Source organism: Ornithorhynchus anatinus, chromosome X1 (genome assembly GCF_004115215.2).
Source record: "Ornithorhynchus anatinus isolate Pmale09 chromosome X1, mOrnAna1.pri.v4, whole genome shotgun sequence".
Lineage (NCBI taxonomy): Eukaryota > Metazoa > Chordata > Mammalia > Monotremata > Ornithorhynchidae > Ornithorhynchus > Ornithorhynchus anatinus.
This window is the reverse complement of record NC_041749.1, coordinates 100,065,385-100,087,073: the sequence shown is the minus strand read 5'-3', so window position 1 is coordinate 100,087,073 and position 21,689 is coordinate 100,065,385. Positions and strand designations below refer to the sequence as shown.

The 21,689-nt window shown below is 46.2% G+C and overlaps 1 non-coding gene across 1 annotated transcript; it reads left to right on the top strand.

Annotated features, from left to right (window-relative positions):
* The first annotated feature begins 2,084 nt into the window (after positions 1-2,084).
* LOC114807137 lies at positions 2,085-2,222 on the top strand. Its single transcript, XR_003755190.1, has one exon. It is a non-coding gene; the product is annotated as a small nucleolar RNA SNORA7 (small nucleolar RNA).
* Positions 2,223-21,689: the final 19,467 nt, after the last annotated feature.

Below are 21,689 nucleotides of genomic sequence, written 5' to 3'. Positions count from 1 at the left end.
ACTATGTGCCAAGCACTGTTCTAAGCGCTGGGGTAGACATAGGGGAATCAGGTTGTCCCACGTGGGGCTCACAGTCTTAATCCCCATTTTTCAGATGAGGGAACTGAGGCCCAGAGAAGTTAAGTGACTTGCCCACAGTCACACAGCCGACAAGTGGCAGAGCTGGGATTCGAACTCATGAGCCCCGACTCCAAAGCCCGTGCTCTTTCCACTGAGCCACGCTGCTTCTCCAAGCGTTTAGTACAGTGCTCTGCACACATTAAGCACTCAGTAAATATGATTGAACTAATGAATGAATCCAGTTCAATATTCAATAATATTTATTGAGTGCTTACTATGTGCAGAGCACTGTACTAAGCGCTTGGGATGAACAAGTCGGCAACAGATAGAGACAGTCCCTGCCGTTTGACGGGCTTACAGTCTAATCGGGGGAGACGGACAGACAAGAACAATGGCACTAAACAGCGTCAAGGGGAAGAACATCTCGTAAAAACAATGGCAACTAAATAGAATCGAGGCGATGTACAATTCATTAACAAAATAAATAGGGTAACGAAAATATATACAGTTGAGCGGACGAGTACAGTGCTGTGGGGATGGGAAGGGAGAGGTGGAGGAGCAGAGGGAAAAGGGGAAAATGAGCTTAAGCTGCGGAGAGGTAAAGGGGGGATGGCAGAGGGAGTAGAGGGGGAAGAGGAGCTCAGTCTGGGAACGCCTCTTGGAGGAGGTGATTTTTAAGTAAGGTTTTGAAGAGGGAAAGAGAATCAGTTTGGCGGAGGTGAGGAGGGAGGGCGTTCCAGGACCACGGAGGACGTGACCCAGGGGTCGACGGCGGGATAGGCGAGACCGAGGGACGGTGAGGAGGTGGGCGGCAGAGGAGCGGAGCGTGCGGGGTGGGCGGTAGAAAGAGAGAAGGGAGGAGAGGTAGGAAGGGGCAAGGTGATGGAGAGCCTTGAAGCCTAGAGTGAGGAGTTTTGTTTGGAGCGGAGGTCGATAGGCAACCACTGGAGTTGTTTAAGAAGGGGAGTGACATGCCCAGATCGTTTCTGCAGGAAGATGAGCCGGGCAGCGGAGTGAAGAATAGACCGGAGCGGGGCGAGAGAGGAGGAAGGGAGGTCAGAGAGAAGGCTGACACAGTAGTCTAGCCGGGATATAACGAGAGCCCGTAATAGTAAGGTAGCCGTTTGGGTGGAGAGGAAAGGGCGGATCTTGGCGATATTGTAGAGGTGAAACCGGCAGGTCTTGGTAACGGATAGGATGTGTGGGGTGAACGAGAGGGACGAGTCAAGGATGACACCGAGATTGCGGGCCTGCGGGACGGGAAGGATGGTCGTGCCATCCACGGTGATAGGAAAGTCTGGGAGCGGACCGGGTTTGGGAGGGAAGATGAGGAGCTCAGTCTTGCTCATGTTGAGTTTTAGGTGGCGGGCCGACATCCAGGTGGAGACATCCCGGAGGCAGGAGGAGATGCGAGCCTAAAGGGAGGGGGAAAGGACAGGGGCGGAGATGTAGATCTGCGTGTCATCTGCGTAGAGATGGTAGTCAAAGCCGTGAGAGTGAATGAGTTCACCAAGGGAGTGAGTGTAAATGGAGAACAGAAGAGGGCCAAGAACTGACCCTTGAGGAACTCCAACAGTTAAAGGATGGGAGGGGGAGGAGGCTCCAGCGTAGGAGACCGAGAATGATCGGCCAGAGAGGTAAGAGGAGAACCAGGAGAGGACAGAGTCCGTGAAGCCAAGGTGAGATAAGGTATGGAGGAGGAGGGGATGGTCGACAGTGTCAAAGGCAGCAGAGAGGTCAAGGAGGATCAGAATGGAGTAGGAGCCATTGGATTTGGCAAGAAGGAGGTCATGGGTGACCTTAGAGAGAGCAGTCTCAGTAGAGTGGAGGGGACGGAAGCCAGATTGGAGGGGGGGCAGCTTGGATGTCATCTCTGAGCTAATTAGAATGTTCAAGAGAGGCAGAGAAACAAAGACATCATGTACACACTAGGCAGGTCTAACACTGCCCACTTATACCTCAAATGACACTGAAAATGGCAACAGTATTTGTGATATTGCTTAAGTGCTTACTAAGTGCCAATCCCCCTCTCAGGGTTGCACCTGGAGAGTTTCTGGTACTCTACCAGTCTTGACTATGGGAGGGAGAGTCAAGCAGAGTCATACCCATTCCATTCCTAGCTTGGGCAGTGGCTAGCTAGTAGAAGGCAATTTGCTACAAGGCAAAACTCACCTATGCCGGGCAGCAGCGGCATGGAAGAGAGTCAGGGTGGAGAATCAATTTTACTGCATGAAAGGAGGCAATGGTAAACCACTTCTGGATTTTTACCAAGGAAACTCTATGGACACACTACCAGAACGATTGCAGATGGAGGAGGGGCATTCTGGGAGAGATGTGTCCATGGAGTCGCTATGGGTCGGAGATGACTCAACAGCATAAGACGAGACGAGTGCCAAGCATTGTATTGAGCACTGGGCTGGAGACAAGATAATCGGGTCAGACACAGTCCATGTCCCACATGGAGCTTTCAGTCTAAGTAGGAGGGAGAACAGGTACTGAATTCCCATGGAGAAGTAGCATGACCTAGTGGAAAAAGCACAGACCTGAGAGTCAGAGGACCTGGGTTCCAATCCCTGGCTCCACCACTTGTCTGCTGTGTGACCCTGGGCAAGTCACTTAACTTCTCTGTGCCTCAGTTCCCTCATTTGCAAAGTGGGGATTAAATCCTACTCCCTCCTACTTAGACTCCTCCATATGGGACAAGAGACGGTGTTCAATCTGATTAGCTTGTATCTACCCCAGCACATAGTACAGCGCTTGGCACATAGTGAGCAATGAACAAGTACCATTATCATTATTGACAGATGAAGAAACTGAGGCACAGAGTTAAGTGACATGCCCGGTGTTATACAGCAGGCAAATAACAGAGCCAGCATTAGAACTCAGCTCTTCTGGTTGCCAGGCCCAGGCTCTTTCTGCTAGGCCATACTGCTTCTCAAATTCCAGTCTCACAATCACAAGCAGTATGGAGTAGAGAAGAAGACCATTGGTTTCCAGATCCTTCATATAAATATGGGTCCTGGCAGTGTCTCAGTGGATGCCTTTGTGTAAGGGTGTGCATTCAGATAATAAAAGCTATGTTCCCTGCACTTGGTAAAAAAAACAACAATCAGGATCCTTGATTCCCTCAGGAGAAAAAAAAAATAAAAGTTGCCAAACTTGAAAGGTGGTTACTTAAGCTATCTGTGGTCAGAGAATGTGTCTACCAAATCTGTTATATGGTGCTCTCCCAAGTGAGTACAGTAAATACTCAATAAATACCATTGATAGATTTGTCCATTCTATATTCAGAACACAACTATTTTGTTCTGCTGAGATTTATATCCATGGTGCTCAAATTGTGAGCCTGCTGTTGGGCAGGGATTGTCTCTATCTGGTGCCAAATTGCACATTCCAAGCGCTTAGTACAGTGCTCTGCACACAGTAAGAGCTCAATAAATATGATTGAATGAAATGTGGCCACTGTGACCATCTGATAATTTCAGAGTGCCAAGAAAGAAGAGCAGATCAGTGAGATGGGAGTGGACTGGGGGGAGAAAGGAGGACAGCAGAGGGGTTGAGGAAAATAGGAAGTGGAGCATACGAGGAATAAAAGTCCTTCCAGTCAAACCAGTAGGACTAGGAGCAAATCCATTCTGAGATTCTCAAGGAAGCCGGCCTTAAACAGATACAATCCAACTCAGTTGAACATTCTGCCAGCACAGAGTCTGGGGTGGGTGGAGTGGTTCATGACACTACAAACTTTCTCCTCCTCTGTACAGAGTTAGACTCTAAGTACTCGTTTGGTGCCAAGGGTTACTTGGCTGGGGATAGATTGGACTCAAGCATACATCCTAGCTGGAAAAACTCCTCTCATAAAAACCCCACTTGCATCATGCTGCCATGGGCCAAGAAGAGAGATTCTTGAGTAATTTAAACATGCAGTAGAATGTGTTTATGACTGAAGATTTGCCAGAATTAGGCACTATTTTAGAGAACACTGTTAGAGTTATGTTACCTAGCTCCTATGTCATTTTTAGAGATACCATTTTGCAGAGCTATTAACTGAGCCAGAAATGGGACCAGTAAAAATGGCCCTTTTCCTTAGTTTGGTTGAGGACTGGAGTAAGTATAAAAAGCAATCTACTCCCAGGATTTATTCCTGAGTCTGACACCACTGAAGTGGAAATAAATTAGAAAGTGGTTGGTGTCTATGGCATTATTAAATGCCATGTAGACTACTGGTGCTGTTCATTTGATGTCCTTATGCTTCAGTTTCATTCAAATGGAGGAAATATATTTAAGAATATATCATTTCAACTTCATGGGTGAGATTGTTAGATAGGCAACTTCCATTAGAATTAATAGGATGAGCCCTGGGAAGTGAATTGAATGCATGCTCCTATGACCTCTATGCTTCCAATTTGGGAAATACTTATTGTGAAATTGAGATTGATGACCTTTAGCCAAAATTAAAAACTTCATTGTGTTCTGCATGTCACACAGTTTAAAGGTGTTACAGCGGTGCATGATGTTATACAAAATGTCCCTACATAGATAAGAATTGATTTTTTTGCATTGTGCTTTCCAAAATGATATTTCATTTATCTGTATCGTGATCTGAACAACCACCTGCACCTTTCAGAGCACAAGGCAGTATAATATTTAACAAGCTTATATGCCACAGTTGTTGATTTGTCCATAAAAAACACTTCATGTTTTCCTGTTTCAGTTGTGTGACCTCCTATTACAGAAAGCATCCTAGAGCTGGCATTGATTGTGTAGGAAACAAGTATTTTTTTTTCCCTAGGAAATTGTGCTTTGCTATTGACTGTCACACGGTTGCTTAATTTAGCATCTCATAGAACAACAAACAACAGTTAAATGCACCATTACTTGGCCCTTTTCTGGGACAGAGTATAGATGTAGCAGCCTCCTCTAATCTCCAGGAGCTGGGAGTTGGACTGAAGCCCCCTAGGATGAAAAGGGAACTTAGCATATAGACACCTATCCCTACCACTGCCTTCCCACACAAGGTGATTCTCTTGCATTTTCCAGCAGTGGTCTAGTTACGCTCCTATGCTCGAGCTGCTGAGCGCTGCTGGCGAAAGTCCAAGCACCAAGCCGACCTCACACACTTCAAATGTATCCTTTCCTGCCTTAACTCTGCCCTCTCCTCCGCCAGGCAAAACTTCTTCTCCTCCCTCATCGACACCCATGCCCGTCACCCCCGCCGATTGTTCCGGACCTTTCACTCTCTCCTTAGGCCCCCTGTTCCTCCCCCTCCCCCATCTCTCACCCCCAATGATCTGGCCACCTATTTCCTCACGAAAATCAACACAATCAGGTCTGAGCTCCCCAAAGTCACACCTCGCCTCTCCCCTCCCCCCCACCAACCCTCTCCCCTACTTTCCCATCCTTCCCTGCAGTATCCTCAGAGGAGATCTCCTCCCTCCTCGCAAGTGCCACCCCCTCCACCTGCGCCTCGGAGCCCATTCCCTCTCACCTTACTAAAACCATCGCCCCTGCCCTCCTACCTTAACTTCTATTTTTAACCACTCAATCTCCAATGGCTCCTTCCCCTCTGCCTTCAAACATGCCCACGTCTCCCCCATCCTAAAAAAACCCGCTCTTGACCCCACTTCCCCCTCCAGTTATCGCCCTATCTCCCTACTACCCTTCCTTTCCAAAATCCTAGAACGAGTCATCTACAATCGCTGCTTAGAATTCCTTAACTCCCATTCTCTCCTGGACCCCCTCCAATCTGGCTTCCGTCCCCTCCACTCTACCGAGACTGCTCTCTCTAAGGTCACCCGTGACCTCCTTCTTGCCAAATCCAATGGTTCCTACTCCATTCTAATCCTCCTTGACCTCTCTGCTGCTTTTGACACTGTCGACCATCCCCTCCTCCTCCATACCTTATCTCACCTTGGTTTCACGGACTCCGTCCTCTCCTGGTTCTCCTCTTACCTCTCTGGCCGGTCATTCTCGGTCTCCTTCGCTGGTGCCTCCTCCCCCTCCCATCCTTTAACTGTTGAAGTTCCTCAAGAGTCAGTTCTTGGCCCTCTTCTGTTCTCCATTTACACTCACTCCCTTGGTGAACTCATTTGCTCTCACGGCTTTGACTACCATCTCTACGCAGATTAGACTGTAAGCCCGTCAAACGGCAGGGACTGTCTCTATCTGTTGCCGACTTGTTCATCCCAAGCGCTTAGTACAGTGCTCTGCACATAGTAAGCGCTCAATAAATACTATTGAATGAAAAGATGACACGCAGATCTACATCTCCGCCCCTGTCCTCTCCCCCTCCCTTCAGGCTCGCATCTCCTCCTGCCTCCAGGATGTCTCCACCTGGATGTCGGCCCACCACCTAAAACTCAACATGAGCAAGACTGAGCTCCTCATCTTCCCTCCCAAACCCGGTCCTCTCCCAGACTTCCCTATCATCGTGGATGGCACGACCATCCTTCCCGTCTCTCAGGCCCGCAATCTCGGTGTCATCCTTGACTCGTCTCTCTCGTTCACCCCACACATCCTATCCGTTACCGAGACCTGCCGGTTTCAACTTTACAATATCGCCAAGATCCGCCCTTTCCTCTCCACCCAAACGGCTACCTTACTGCTACGGGCTCTCATTATATCCCGGCTAGACTACTGTGTCAGCCTTCCTCCTCTCTCGCCCCGCTCCAGTCTATTCTTCACTCCGCTGCTCGGCTCATCTTCCTGCAGAAATGATCTGGGCATGTCACTCCCCTTCTCAAACAACTCCAGTGGTTGCCTATCAACCTCCACTCCAAACAAAAACTCCTCACTCTAGGCTTCAAGGCTCTACATCACCTTGCCCCTTCCTACCTCTCCTCCCTTCTCTCTTTCTACCGCCCACCCCGCACGCTCCGCTCCTCCGCCGCCCACCTCCTCACCGTCCCTCGGTCTCGCCTATCCCGCCGTCGACCCCTGGGCCACGTTCTCCCGCGGTCCTGGAACGCCTTCCCTCACCTCCGCCAAACTGATTCTCTTCCCCTCTTCAAAACCCTACTTAAAACTCACCTCCTCCAAGAGGCCTTCCCAGACTGAGCTCCTCTTCTCCCTCTACTCCCTCTACCACCCTCCCTTCACCTCTCCGCAGCTTAACCCTCTTTTCCCCCCATTTCCCTCTGCTCCTCCCCCCTCCCTTCCCATCCCCTCAGCACTGTACTTGTCTGCTCAACTGTATATATTTCCATTACCCTATTTATTTTGTTAATGAAATGTACATCGCCTTGATTCTATTTAGTTGCCATTGTTTTTACGAGATGTTCTTCCCCTTGACTCTTTTGATTGCCATTGTTCTCGTCTGTCCATCTCCCCTGATTAGACTGTAAGCCTGTCAAATGGCAGGGACTGTCTCTATCTGTTGCCAACTTGTTCATCCCAAGCGTTTAGTACAGTGCTCTGCACATAGTAAGTGCTCAATAAATACTATTGAATGAATTAATGAATGAACAGTTCTCATGATATTTTTCGGGACTGGGGGTGCCTTCAAGGGGGACTACACCCCTCAGTCACCTACCCTCCCCTGTCACCTCTGCCATCCAAACTATGGTGGTGGGCCCTACCACCACAAGCTCTAGCTGGAGGTTTCTAGAGGGATGGTATCAGAAACACTCATTAACCTAGAAAAATGCTGAAGCATTTCCTCCTCAACTCCAGGAAATCCCTATAGAGATATCTGTAACCTCCCCTCTAGACTATAAGATCCTTGTGAGCAGGGACTGTGTCTACCAACTCTATTTTATTGTATTCTCCCAAGAATTTAGCACAGTGCTCTGCATACGACACTCAATAAATACTACTGATGTGCCATTAAGTGCACATCCCAATCTGAATTCATCTGCCCTCCAAAATTCTTCTCTCAAGCCCTAAACTCAGGATAGCCCTTGAATACTCCTCTTTCATGCCCCACATAGAGTCTGTGGCCAAATCCTATTTATTCCTCCACAACATCTCCCAAATCCACTCCTTCCTCTCCATTCAAATTGTCACCACCATGATTCAGGTACTCATCAAATTCCAGATTGACTACTGCATTAGCCTCCTCACCGATCTCCCTGCCTCCTATCCCTTCTCAACAAATTGTGGTATTTGTTAAGCACTTACCATGTGCCAGGCACTGTACAAAGCACTGGTGGTGGACAGGGAGGGGAATACAAGCAAATTGGGTTGGACACAGTCCCTTGTCCCAAATCAGGTTCACAGTCTTTATCCCCTTTTACAGATAAAGTAACTGAGGCACAGAGAAGTCAAGCGACTTGCCCAAAGTCACACAGCAAACATGTGGCAGGGCCGGAATTAGAATCCATGACCTTCTGACTCCCAGACCTGTGCTCTATCCACTTGACCATACTGTTTTGCCAGTTAGATCTTACTCTGCCTGCATAATTTCTCTAAAAAGGTGTCCTCTTCACATCTCCTCAAAAAACCCATCCATCTTTACATCGATCAGAAACTCCTCACCAAAGATATTCTATCAGCTTTCTCCCTTCTACCTAATTTCTCTCCTCTCCCACTTCAACGGAATTAGCATAAGTCATTCCTCTCAAAGCCAACCTACTCACTGTGCCTTGATTTCAGCTCTCCCACCATTGACCTTTTGTTCATAACTTCTCTTCTGCCTGGAATTTCCTCCCACTTCGCATCCATAAAACCACTGCTCTCCCCATCTTCAAAGCCTTTCTGAAATCAGACCTCCTCCTTAAGGCCTTCCTTGATTAAATCTCGCATCTTCCCACTCTATATCTCTCCCAGTAGTAATACAGAGAACACAACAAAGTTTAGGTTATTGAGGGACATTGAAGCTAGTCCGCAAGACAAATAGAGCTATGCCAAAAAGTTATAATAAAACCAGATCAATTATGGTTGCAAAATATCAGCACTGGAAAGAAATTGGAGCAATGGAAAACACACAGTTAAGTTTCCACATAACTAGGAGACCATCCGGTAGCATGCTGTATAAAACTAATGTTGTGTGGAAGTAATGTGTTGAACAAATGTTGGGCATGGGAACTTAGAACTAAAGTGTAGGGAGAAAAATGTGCAAAATTCACATTCCTTTGAATTAATATATGGGGGAGAGAGCTTAATGAAGGCTTGAACCTGGAAAAACTACTGCTGGGTCACGGGGGGAAAACCAGTGTTGGGAAGCTTTTTAAGTATGAATAAATGAAACAATGTCACAAATTATGAAATTGGTCACAGGATGAGATATCCCAAGAAATCAAGTCTCTGCAAGGGAAAAATTGTGAATGATGAGCTAATACTGCACAGTTGGACATCACCAGAGGGTGTTGCAGTCCTGAAAATGAGCCAACTTGAAAAGAGGTGTGATATGCAAGTAATTGAAACAATGGAAATCAAGGAATTATGTTATTTTGCTAATAAGAGAATTCAATAGCATAGTGTGCAAAACAAATCTAGTATGGAACTTGTGTTGTGCAGGAGAACCAGTTTTGTACAGAACTGATGTGCAGAGGAACAGATTTTCTACAGAATTAATGTTGTTTTGAATGATCTTGTACAGGGGAAACTACTCTGGAAAGCTAATGTTGTGGGAAACTAGTCTTTCTGCAGTTTTAAATCACAAAAAGGCAAGGCACCATGCCATGCACCGCAAATTGATTCTAATGTAGAGTAGCCTCATTAAAGTAAAACCAAGATGAGTAAGCCTGCAATTGGTGAGGTCCAGCTGTACTGAAATGCACAGACTATTTCACATTTGCACTTCAAGCCTCACTTGCTTTGGCTTCCTACAGTGTGAGAGAGTAATACAGGAAATCAAAGAAATCAGTCTTTCAAACTCCTTCTCCATCTGATCCTTCATCATCCAAGTATACTGTACTCCATTCCATCTCCAAAGCAAATTCTCCAGGTTAAATTCAAGTACCAAGTGCATCTCAGTAAGCACTCTTAATTGGTTCCATAAAATAGAGTGTTAGTGAAAGAACCCTCAATGAAGTATAGCTTCCCATAGGAAATGCATTAAGGTATTCCCAAGATCCACCCAAACTGACTAAAACAAATACATTTTTAAAAGTACACCAAAATCTAGTTAGATGGAGGGGACACCCTATTGAAATACTTGCACAAACTGTTCCTCAAGATATGGATTACCCAAGTTGATATTTTCTGCCTGGGTGACACCCTGCCTAGTGTCAAAGGTGGTGGTGGCCGTTTGCCTGAGTTGCACCAGGAGGGAGAGGAGTAGGAGGGTTTGGGTTTTCCTGCAGGGGCCAGGATGCAGGTAAATGGTGTCGGCAGTAGGAGAGAAGGTGGCAGTTGATTATTGCAGGACTGGGATGTGGATGCATGGTGGTGGTAGGGGAGGACAGTGCTAGGTTTGGAATTCAGGTGGGAGGAAAGGTGGGCATTGTGCTCACTTGGAGAAACTGGGCTGCCGTGTGCTCATGTCCCCCTTCACCTCCTATCAGCTAAGCCCCCTTTCCCTCTGCTCCACCCCCTCCCCCATCCCTCAGCACTGTGCTCATTTGTATATATTTTATTACCCTATTTATTTTGCTAATGAGGTGTACATCCCCTTGATTCTATTTATCGTGATTATGTTGTCTTGTTTTTGTCTGTCTCCCCCCGATTAGACTGTGAGCCCATCACTGGGCAGGGATTATCTCTATCTGTTGCCGAATTGTACATTCCAAGCGCTTAGTACAGTGTTCTGCACATAGTAAGCACTCAATAAATACTATTAAATGAATGAATGAATCCCCTCTCCTCGGAGACCGTATTACTGCTTCCACACCCTTTCATCTTTTTCTCTGCTGCCTCACACGTTATGGAGTCGAGGGGTGGTCAAAACGTGGCCCAACCTTCCCAGGGTAACTCCTCCTCCTCCTGCTCCCCAGTGCTCAATCCTGCAAAGGTCGAGACCTAGGCTCCACTGCACTGCTCTTCGGAATCTGATGGGGGTCTGCCGCTGACGCTTCACCTCTGCCTGGCACTCAAGCCCCGGGTCCCCGGCCACGCAGTAGCAGGGAACCCAGGATGGCAAGTTCCAATGTGCCCCATCAGGAGGAGTGGACTCTGATGGCTGCAACCATTGAATGGCTAAGGGAATGGATTGATGGCCCAGCAACCAATGGAAAGCCACAGGTGATTACGCTGGTGTAACTGTTTGAGGGAGAGAGTATGTAAGTGGTCAAACCATAGAAGGCCAGTTGGGCAGGCAACATATGTTCAGTGCCTGGACCTTTGGTTATGTGTTGGGACCTCCCAGGAATGAAATGAGCAGATGCTCACATGCTTTCTATGTTACACTCTTCCAAGGGAGTGTGGTAGCTGCACGGACCACTGACTAGTGATAGTAGAATTTATTGAGTGCTTACTAAGTGCAGAGCATTGTACTAAGTGGTCACAGAGAATGAAGAGGAAACATGGTCCCTGTCCCTCGGGGAGTTCACAATTTAAGAGGAAATAAATGAATCATATTTATTGAGCACTTACTGCGTGCAGATCACTGTACCAAGTGCTTGGGAGAGTACAACATAACAGAGTTGGTAGACATGTACCCTGCCCACAGTGAACAAATGCCACAGGATCTCGGATTCTATCATCACCATCTTCAAGTAATAAGGTGAAAGATCAGATTGTGGCAATTATCAAGGGGTCTCATTGTTCTCAATTGCTGGCAAAATACCATCCACCAGATGCTCCTAGAGTCACAGGGTGGCTTCAGATCACAACATGGCACAGTGGATACAGTCTCTGCTACACATCAGACACAGGAAAAGTACAGGGAACAGCACTAGGCTGGATGCACAGTTTTGATACACCTTAACACCTGCCGAAACCCAGGTTTGGTAAGAAGTGTCGCCTATTGGATGGATCATGGACCTGGGGATCAGAAGGACCTGGGGTCTAATCCCAGCTCCACCACTTCTCTACTGTGTGACCTTGGTCAAGTCACTTCCCTTCCTCTGTGCCTCAATTCCCTCATCTGTAAAATTAGGATTGAGAATAGGAGCCCAACCTGGGACTTGGACTGTGTCCAACCCGATTAGCTTGTATCTACCCTAGTGCTTAGTACAGTGTATGGTGCATAAGTGCTTAACAAGCACCACAATTATTGTGATTTATTAATAATATTATTATTTGATATGAATGGCAGATCTGGTCTCTGGAAACTACTAAGCAAATTTATAAGTGCCTACATGCAGGGGTTAGAGGGGAGATGAGATTAATCAGGAAGATTTCCTGGAGGGATGTGATTTCAGAAGGCCTTTAAAGATGGGGAGAACAGTAGTCTTCCAGAAGTGAAGAGGAAGCAAGTCCCAAACAATCATATTTATTGAACACTTACTGTATGCAGAGCACTGCGCTAAGAACGTCTAAGCTCGACGAGTACAGTATAACAGGCAGGAGAGTGGGTGCAAGCAAGATGTCAATAATAATAATAATAATGTTGGTATTTATTAAGCGCTTACTATGTGCAGAGCACTGTTCTAAGTGCTAGGAGAGATACAGGGTAATCAGGTTGTCCCACGTGAGGCTCACAGTTAATCCCCATTTTACAGATGAGGGAACTGAGGCACAGAGAAGTGAAGTGACTTGCCCACAGTCATACAGCTGACAAGTGATGGAGCCGGGATTCCAACTCATGACCTCTGACTCCCAAGCCCAAGCTCTTTCCACTGAGCCATGCTGCTTCTCTTATGTCAATACCAAAAAGCCAGAATGAGGCAGAATAAGCTGGCTTTAAAGAAGTGAAGCAGGTGAACTGAGGGGTAATGGGAGAAGAGGAAGGATGAGGAGGGAAAGAGTGCCTGGAGGCCAATGGTCAGGCATTTCTGTTTGATGTGGAGGTAAATGGACAACCATTATCTAATGCTAAATTAAAGTGGATTTCAAATATTACTTAACTCAATTAAGATACTTTAAAAGGTTGAAAAGAAGAGGAAGATCAACTTTTTAGGATTACCTTAATTTGAGACAGTGCTGTGAGAAATACCAACACTAAAATCTAATGGTGAAATAACATTAAGAGCTTTATAACAGGGGACAGCTGTATTTCAAACTGAAATATGCTAAAACATTCTTGGTAGTTATTCTCCAAATAGTATCAACCTGAAAAAAGTATACCAAATCTGCTCACACTTAGTCATGTCATAGCTGGAATGACAGTAAACGGCAATAACCTTAAGAAATACTGTACCAGTTCTATGAGTCATTGCTCTGTCAGACGACTTCCTCACAAGCAGATTTTTTTAGTGCTTGTGAGCACATGATACTTTGCATAGTTGTATTGCTCAATTATAAATTAGTGCAGCATACATCCCTATTAATGAGAAATTTGCATTTATTTCCCTTTAATTTTCTCTAGCCACATTTGTGGAGTTCATATCAGTTGGCAGCACAGCCATGAACATGAAATTTACTTAAGGCCAGGTACAGAATTTACAGAAAAAGATCCACCGGGCAAATCTGAAAGAAACATTTCTCACATTCACAGCTGCTCGTGCAGGGGGGTGAGGGCATGGGGGTAATATTTGAGTACCAAGAATCCCTGGCTTCCAATCAGTTTTTGGTATTTTTTCCCCATGATTCTATTTTGAAAGACTTAGGTGTTCCTGAAAATCCACTTGATTGTTCTGGGAGCTCTAGAAGGGTTTGGGAACCACTTTGTTCCCACCCATTCTTCAGCATTTTTTTTGATTTCCACTACTTGATTGCTGTGTGTGATCTTGAGCACTTCCCTGTCTGTGCCTTGGTTTCCTCATCTCTAGAATGGAGATCCAATACCTGCTCTCCCTCCTCCCTTAGGCTGTGAGCCCCATTGTGAGCCTGTCCCAATGTGGGACAGGGACTGTGTCTGGCCAGATCATCCTGTAGTTCCCCCAGTGCTTAGTATAAAGAAGGCCTTTAAATACCACACTCATCATCATTATTATTAGCATCTGTGACAAGTCAGCCCCCCTACTCACTGAGGTGGGAGAAGAGTGAATTAAGCTCAGTAACATGATTACTAGTATTAATGATCTTATTTTCTATTAACAAGTTGAAGAGAACATAGGAGAACATGCCTTACAGCAGCCCCGTTTAGCTACGTCCCCTCTTGGAACCTGGCCGTGAAGTGAATCTAGCCCAATCCTGTCTCAAAAGCCACAGAAGGACTCTGAGCTTACTTGGATTTCTAAGACCCAGAAAGAGGAGACAAACAGGGTCATCAAGACCCAATCATGAGATTCAGAACGTGGCGGGCCTACCCCTAGCTCAGGTGACCTGCCTTAAAGGTAAGGGCTAAAGGCAGATGCTGAGAAGCAATGTGGTCTAGTGAGCATAGATTTGGGAGTCAGAGGACCTGAGTTCTAATCCTAGCTCTGTCACTTGTCTGCTGTGAGAGCTTGGGCAAATCACTTAATTCCTGTATATCTCAGTTCCTTCATCTGTAAAATGGGAATTAGGACTGTGAGCCCCATGTGGGACAAGAACTGTGCCCAACATAATTATCTTGTATCTACCCCAGTGCCTAGTTTAGTGCCTGGCACATAGTAAGTGCTTACATACCATAAAAAAGTTTCTAATTAATAGTAGTAATTGTGGTATTCGTTGAGCTCTTACTGAACTGACCACTGGAGCAGATACAAAAAAAAAAAAAAATCAGATCCCACATAGGGCTCACATCTAAAGTAGGAGGGAGAATGGATATTGAATCCCTAGTTTGCAGATGAAGGAACTGAGGCACAGAGAAATGAAGTACCTTGTCCAAGGTTACACAGCAGGCAAGTGGCAGAGCCAGGATTAGAACACAGGATCTCTGACTCCTGGGCCCGGGCTCCTTCTTTATGGCCACACTGCTTCTCATGTATCAGACTTGAGAGAAAGGGTAGCGTTATGCAGGAAGAGAACCACCAGAAGAGACCAGATGAAAAACTGGGGAAGAGCAGAAAAGAGTTCTCATGCTTCTGGGTTTAGAATTTACCTTGAGAGATATGAGATTTATATTTGAGACTTGGGGGAGGCACTGCCCCCTCCTAAGCCATCTGTTCTTCCTACCATCTTGGGACCCACAATAATTAAAACCCAGATCAGACTTAGTACCCATCTGGGGGGAATGTCCTTGTGCTAGCCTGTGCCTCGACAACACTTTGTGCCAGTCCCAGTAGTAATGAAAACGCCACTTCCAAGATTTGAGAATTTGGTTGGTGTGTCCTTGGTTTTAAGACAGCAGGAAGAATAAGAGCTAATTTATGTTTACAGTGACAGAGTTGGATGAAAAAGTCAAACTTCAACAATTCAAACTATGCATTTCTGAACAGCCTTCTTTCCATTCAATTAATTCCAAGTGATATTTGCCCAGAAAATGAAGAACATGTTTAACCGCAACAGAGATAATGCTAAAGTAAGCACAGTTTAAAACACAAACCTCACTTCTGTCAGCATTCTTTCAAGAATTTACACCTTGGCTTCCTCATTAATGTAGATCTGCCTTAATTTAGCAAACAGTATAAGTAATGTGTGATACTGTGAAAGTGAACATGTAAAGGATGAGCTTTGTGCATAGATTTAAAATGACCAACTCTACTTTACTTCCCTTTAAAAACAGTAGTTTTCTGGTCAACACCTGTCCCCTTGCCTATATGCTCAAATAGTTAAAAAAAAACAAAAACCTACAAATAAATACAAAAATGAACTATAAACTCTCACCTGTTATATAAGCTAATGCTCTTGGTGTTCTTTCCATTTTCTAATAACACATTTTAGACTAGAACAGGCAATATTTAATTTAAAATGTCTAAGTTATATCTTCATTTACATTTGACACTGCTGAATGAAGAAACTGCTATAGTTGGTGATTTTCTCTACACCTCAGTTTCCTCATCTTTAAGTGCTTTTAAAGAAATATCAGTATTATTTTATTGTGTTTAATATTCCTGTGTTACAGGACAAAAATGTAATCCCAGTGCTATGTGAGATATTTGGAAAGTGTAAGTTAATAATGAAAAATGGAAGGAAGGTCAAAGAAAAGTTCCTTGTTGAACACAAGGTCGCTACCTCATAAGCCACAGTCTGCCTCCTCTTAGAACCAAATATGACTCTCAAGCTTAAAAATAATACCAAGTAGACATTGTATGTGGATACAAGATAGTCCTTTTAGAAAATAGCATAGTAAACATTGATTTTAAATTATTATATTTTGTAACCTCTCCACACTAATGGTATGTTAATGAGCATTTTAACTGTGTCATTAGTTCTTTGTGAACAAACCCATCATAGGCTCATTTTTTTTTTTTTGGCTCTCCTGCACAAAAAAAGTCACCAACACGTGCAAGCTCCTTATGGGCAAGGATCTGGGCAGGAATCATGTCTACCAAATCTATTGTATTGTATTCTCTCCAGAACTTAGTATAGTGCTCTGCACAGAGTAAGCACCCAATAAATATCATTGTTTGGTTTTTATGGCACGCAAAAGTCTGAACATAGAAAAAGTGATTAAAAGAAGAGGTAATTCTTACCATGTTCAGAGCTCTAGCTAATCTGCATTTTTTTAATAGTATCTGTTAAGCGTTTTACTATGTTCCAGGCCTCTACTAAGCACTGGGGTAGATATAAGCTAATCAGGTTGGACACTGCCCATGTCTTATATAAGGCTCACAATCTTAATTCTCATTTTATAGATGAGGTAACAGACACAGAGAAGTTAAGTAACTTGCCTACTTGCCAACAGACAGGTGGCTGATCTGGGCTTAGAGCCCAGGTCCTCTGACTCCCAAATCTGTACTCTATCTACTAGGCCAAGCTGCTTCTGTATCCTAAGGGAGAAAAATCAGAAAGGTCATGGGAATGGGGATAAAATCCAAAGTTTAGTCAACCAATGAGGCTAATCAAGGGAAGTGCAGAGTATGAATTTAGCAAATCCAAGTCAAAAGAGAGGGGAGGGGAAGTAAAGGGTATGAATTTGCCTCTCAGCTTTCCCATTCAATTTGGCTGTTCTTCTGAGCCAGATTAAAAATAAATTAAGTAGACAAAGCCCACTAAAGAAGTTCCTTATAAGCAGAGATCACATCTGCCAATTCTGTCATATTATACTTTCCCAAGTTCTTAATACATTCCTCTGAACACGGTAAGTGTTCAATAAACACCACTGATTGTCAACCAAAATCCCTTGGCATTCAACCTTGCACAATGTCTTAGATACACTAGTACCCTCGATGAAGCTGCTTATTTGAGGATGAGCTGAATGTGAACTTGTGCCACTTGATATTACTTCTAAATTTTTGAGAGCTATCATTTTCAATCAATCATATTTATTGGGCGCTTACTCTGTTCTAAGCACTGTACTACGATTGTTTTATGAAATATCATAATATGTTTAAATGCCAATGCGTCTAGCTAACAAAAAATATTTTATTCAAACTAGTGCATCATTTGAAGCAAGTACTATATTCCCTAGCAGACTAACTACTCTTGTTGTTGAATATAATGATCTTGTAATTCAAATCTGGTTAATTTAATGTTTGCTTTTTAAGGTCCATGGGGCATTTGGCAAGCTACCAAAAAACACTCAATTTTCTTCTTCCCTCTTACCTCTCTCTCTCTCCTGCAATATCCCAATCGCTTCCCACTTCTCAGGAAAATCCCACATAGGTGTCTGGATTAATTGGGGTTTGAGAAACAAGTAAATTTGAATTTTTCAATCACTAAAATCCAAGACTTCTGCTGTTTCCTCCCTTCCTTGCAGCATTATTCATTCATTCATTCAATAGTATTTATTGAGTGCTTACTATGTGCAGAGCACTGTACTAAGCACTTGGAATATACAATTCGGCAACAGATAGAGACAATCCCTGCCCAATGACGGGCTTACAGTCTAATCGAGGGAGACAGATGGACAAAAAAACAAGACAACATAATCACGATACTCGCTCCCCCTTGCACCCACAGCCACTTTCAAGTGTGGCCTCTGGAACCCCCACTCTATTACAGGTAAGCTACCTTTCGTCCATGACCTTTTCCTCTCTTGCTCTCTCCTCTTCCTCACCCTTTCGGAAACATGGCTCTCTCCCGAAGACACGGTCTCCGCCGCCGCTCTCTCCAGCGGCGGCCTCTCCTCGCACTCCCCCAGACTCACCGGTAAGGGAGGAGGCGTCGGCTTCCTCCTCTCACCCCGTTGCCGCTTCCGCACTATCCCTCCTTCCCCCTCCCTCTCCTTCCCCTCCTTCGAAGCCCATATCATTCGCCTCTACCACCCCCTCCAGTTACTTGTCGCTGTCATCTACTACCCTCCCGGTCCCACCTCCGACTTCTTCAACCACCTTGACCCCTTTCTCACCTTCCTTCTCTCCTCCTCTCTGCCCACTCTGATCCTTGGAGACTTCAACATCCATATGGATGTACCCGACGACTCCTCTGCCGCCCGCCTGCTATCCCTCCTCGACTCTGCCGACCTCCTCCTCCACCATACCGTGCCCACTCACTGACTCGGTCACACCCTCGATCTTGTCATCTCCTACCGCTGCACTATCTCCTCCCTCACCAACTCAGAAATCCCTCTCTCTAACCATAACCTTCTCACCTGCCTCATCTCTCACACTCCCTCCCCCTGCAAATCTTGGCTACTGCCCCACAGAGACCTCCGCTCTCTCGATCCCATCCGTCTTTCCAAAAGCATCTCTCCTCACCTTGCCGCCCTGTCCTCTCTTCCCACTCTCGATGATCAGGTCTCCGCTCTCAACTCCACCCTCTCTACTCATCTTGACTCTCTCGCCCCCCTTTCCCTCCGCCGCTCTCGCTCCACTAACCCACAGCCCTGGATCACCTCCTCTGTCCGCCTCTTATGCTCCTATGCTCGAGCTGCTGAGCGCTGCTGGCGAAAGTCCAAGCACCAAGCCGACCTCACAGACTTCAAATGTATCCTTTCCTGCCTTAACTCTGCCCTCTCCTCTGCCAGGCAAAACTTCTTCTCCTCCCTCATCAACACCCATGCCCGTCACCCCCACCGATTGTTCCGGACCTTTCACTCTCTCCTTAGGCCCCCTGTTCCTCCCCCTCCCCCATCTCTCACCCCCAATGATCTGGCCACCTATTTCCTCACGAAAATCAACACAATCAGGTCTGAGCTCCCCAAAGTCACCCCTCCGCCTCTCCCCTCCCCCCCACCAACCCTCTCCCCTACTTTCCCATCCTTCCCTGCAGTATCCTCAGAGGAGATCTCCTCCCTCCTCGCAAGTGCCACCCCCTCCACCCGCGCCTCAGACCCCATTCCCTCTCACCTTATTAAAACCATCGCCCCTGCCCTCCTACCTTCCTTAACTTCTATTTTTAACCACTCAATCTCCAATGGCTCCTTCCCCTCTGCCTTCAAACATGCCCACGTCTCCTCCATCCTAAAAAAACCCGCTCTTGACCCCACTTCCCCCTCCAGTTATCGCCCTATCTCCCTACTACCCTTCCTTTCCAAAATCCTAGAACGAGTCGTCTACAATCGATGCTTAGAATTCCTCAACTCCCATTCTCTCCTAGACCCCCTCCAATCTGGCTTCCGTCCCCTCCACTCTACCGAGACTGCTCTAAGGTCACCCGTGACCTCCTTCTTGCCAAATCCAATGGCTCCTACTCCATTCTAAATCTCCTTGACCTCTCTGCTGCCTTTGACACTGTCGACCATCCTCTCCTCCTCTATACCTTATCTCACCTTGGCTTCACGGACTCTGTCCTCTCCTGGTTCTCCTCTTACCTCTCTGGCCAGTCATTCTCGGTCTCCTTCGCTGGAGCCTCCTCCCCCTCCCATCCTTTAACTGTTGGAGTTCCTCAAGAGTCAGTTCTTGGCCCTCTTCTGTTCTCCATTTACACTCACTCCCTCGGTGAACTCATTCGCCCTCACGGCTTTGACTACCATCTCTACGCAGATGACACGCAGATCTACATCTCCGCCCCGTCCTCTCCCCCTCCCTTCAGGCTCGCATCTCCTCCTGCCTCCAGGACGTCTCCACCTGGATGTCGGCCCGCCACCTAAAACTCAACATGAGCAAGACTGAGCTCCTCATCTTCCCTCCCAAACCCGGTCCTCCCCCAGACTTCTCTATCACCGTGGATGGCACGACCATCCTTCCCGTCTCTCAGGCCCGCAATCTCGGTGTCATCCTTGACTCGTCTCTCTCTTTCACCCCACACATCCTATCCGTTACCGAGACCTGCCGGTTTCACCTCTACAATATCGCCAAGATCCGCCCTTTCCTCTCCACCCAGACGGCTACCTTACTGCTATGGGCTCTTGTTATATCCCGGCTAGACTACTGTGTCAGCCTTCTCTCTGACCTCCCCTTCCTCCTCTCTCGCCCCGCTCCAGTCTATTCTTCACTCCGCTGCCCGGCTCATCTTCCTGCAGAAACGATCTGGGCATGTCACTCCCCTTCTTAAACAACTCCAGTGGTTGCCTATCAACCTCCGCTCCAAACAAAAACTCCTCACTCTAGGCTTCAAGGCTCTACATCCCCTTGCCCCTTCCTACCTCTCCTCCCTTCTCTCTTTCTACCACCCACCCCGCACGCTCCGCTCCTCTGCCGCCCACCTCCTCACCATCCCTCGGTCTCGCCTATCCCGCCGTCGACCCCTGGGCCACGTCCTCCCGCGGTCCTGGAACGCCCTCCCTCCTCACTTCTGCCAAACTGATTCTCTTCCCCTCTTCAAAATCCTACTTAAAACTCACCTCCTCCAAGAGGCCTTCCCAGACTGAGCTCCTCTTCTCCCTCTACTCCCTCTGCCACCCCCCCTTTACCTCTCCGCAGCTAAACCCCCTTTTTTCCCCTTTTTCCCCTGCTCCTCCACCTCTCCCTTCCCATCCCCACAGCACTGTACTCGTCCGCTCAACTGTATATATTTTCATTACCCTATTTATTTTGTTAATGAATTGTACATCGCCTTGATTCTATTTAGTTGCCATTGTTTTTACGAGATGTTCTTCCCCTCGACTCTATTTATTGCCATTGTTCTTGTCTGTCCATCTCCCCCGATTAGACTGTAAGCCCGTCAAACGGCAGGGACTGTCTCTATCTGTTGCCGACTTGTTCATCCCAAGCGCTTAGTACAGTGCTCTGCACATAGTAAGCGCTCAATAAATACTATTGAATGAATGAATGAATGAATGAATGAATAAAAGAGTCCTCTTGGCATCTGAGCATGAATGTGTATGGCTGTGCCCTGAACACAGTAAGTGCTCAATACGTATCATTGATTGACTGATGCTTATATAGAGGAATATCTAAAAATATGTGGTCTCATGGGATCGAGTAGGAAATACTGTCCTGGCTCATCCACTTGCCTTCTGTGTGGCCTTGGGCAAGTCATTTAACTTCTCAGTGCCTCAGTTTCCTCATCTGTGAAATGGGGATTAAATTCCTGTTGTCTCTTCCTCATAGACTGTTGGCCCTACGTGGGACAGGGACTATGTCCTACCTGATTATTTTCTATCTACATTAGCACTTTGTTAAGCACTGTACTAATACCATTATCTTCTATCATTGCATTATCATTTATCATTGCAGCCAAGCTCTCATAAGATCTTATTAAATTTGTGCCTGGTGATGTACATATAGGACATTAAGGAGAGAGTTTCCTAATTGTACACTTATTACATGCCAAGACACTGTTAAGCACTGGGGCGGATA